We start from the raw sequence: 1683 nt of genomic DNA, 5'->3' as shown, positions 1-1683 counted from the left end.
GGGGGTTCAGTGGGGACCTGGCAAAGATAAGAACAAAGCAGCGACCTGCCTTGAAGTTCTGTTTTTTATTAGATCTAAACTGTTGGTCTGAACTTTTTTTGAAGTATTTTCATATCAAACAGACATTTTTAAAAAAACGTTTTAACGAAGCGATGTTTCCATTTACGATACGTATCGATATTCTACAGCGCTGTCCTGTCAGTTTTCCTACAATTATACGGTTAAAAAAATTCAATACATTGTTGTGTCTGTAGTATTGCAATATATCGCAATATATATCGTACCGTTGCCCCTGTATCGTGATACGTATCGTATCGGCTTCTGATGATTTCTCCTCCTCTTCCTCCTCTACGTTTTACTTCCGATGTTTCTTCGTTTCTTCGTCCGATGTTTGGTTTCGTGACGACTTTTATTTTCATTTTCACCAAAAACTCCATTCTCTCCCTGATTTCTTCACTTTGAGTGCAGGTTAAACGTTAGAAATGACGTCATCCAGCAGGCCTGTTTTTGAACAACAGGCCTGTTTTTGAACAATGCCGTGAAACACCTCCCTTCCTCTCTCCCTCCCTCCCTCCCTCCCTCCCTCCCTCCCTCCCTCCCTCCCTCCCTCCCTCCCTCCCTCCCTCCCTCCCTCCCTCACCCATCACCTCACACCCTGCACTAACTCACCCTGAACTCATTTCTGCTGCTTCTGCCTTTTCTCCCCGACTTTCACTTCATCAAATGTGAGAAACAAAAAATAAAAAAAAAAAAAAAAAAAACTCTCCTCCACCTTGTTTTTCTTTGGAGAGGTGACTTCACCTCCCCTGCCCCCCCCTCTCCCCCTCTCTCTCTCTCTTTCGTTTTCCTCTGTCTTCCATCCTGTCTCATCAGCTGTTCTGGAGTTCTGGGGGCGGCCTCCGCCTCCTCCTCCTCCCCCCCCTCTCCCCCCTCCTCTCTCTCTTTGTCTCGGCCCCCAGGGCTAGCTGGCTAATGCTAGTCGCCCCCCACTCTTCATCACTTTGTGGCCAACTTTGGACTAGGCCACTCGTGCTCCGAGGCGTTCCATACTGCCCGCTGTAAGCCGCGGGGCCGAGGGTGGGGAGGGCGGGGGACGCAGGGAGGGAGGACTACCCCCGGTGCTTGTCGGGAGCTGGTGCTGCTGCACGGGCTGATGGCGATGGACGGCGGCCAGCAGATCTGTGAGTGAGAGAGTGAGAGAGTGAGAGAGTGAGAGAGTGAGAGAGTGGATGGAGGAAAACAATAAATACCAGCAGCGGCAGCAGCAGGAGCAGCAGCAGCAGGAGGAGCAGCAGGAGGAGCAGTGGCGGCGGCGGTACAGCCGGGTACCGGGAGGTCGGGGGTTCCTCCTCTGTGATTTATGTGTTTGGGTGGAAAAACTGTCAGGAGCAGAAACAGAAACAGGAGCGGCCTGAGATTTTACTTCCAGCTCTTTAATAATCACAGACACGATGTTCACGGAGAAGGTGGAGGAGGAAGAGGAGGAGGAGGAGGAGGAGGAGCGGCCCGGGGATGCTCGAAAATTTTCATCCCGGTTTTTATTTTTTATCTCAGGGAAAAGGAAATGTTGACAGTGCGGTCAGCAGCGGATGGATGACTGTTTTGGAGTGTGTGTGTGTGTGTGTGTTTGGGGAGGGGGGTGAGGCGGGGGGGGGGGGGGGTTTAGGGGGGGAGGGGGGAAGG

The 1683-nt window shown here is 51.8% G+C and overlaps 1 protein-coding gene across 5 annotated transcripts in view; it reads left to right on the top strand.

The window, feature by feature from the left end:
• The window catches only part of hoxb3a (homeobox B3a), a 97180-nt gene that overhangs the window by 79380 nt on the left and 16117 nt on the right, over positions 1–1683 (top strand). The gene's annotated exons all lie outside the window — the stretch shown is intronic.

This window comes from Cynoglossus semilaevis, chromosome 17, assembly GCF_000523025.1.
Source record: "Cynoglossus semilaevis isolate Cse_v1.0 chromosome 17, Cse_v1.0, whole genome shotgun sequence".
Classification (NCBI taxonomy): Eukaryota; Metazoa; Chordata; class Actinopteri; order Pleuronectiformes; family Cynoglossidae; genus Cynoglossus; species Cynoglossus semilaevis.
This window is presented reverse-complemented; position numbering and strand designations above follow the sequence as displayed.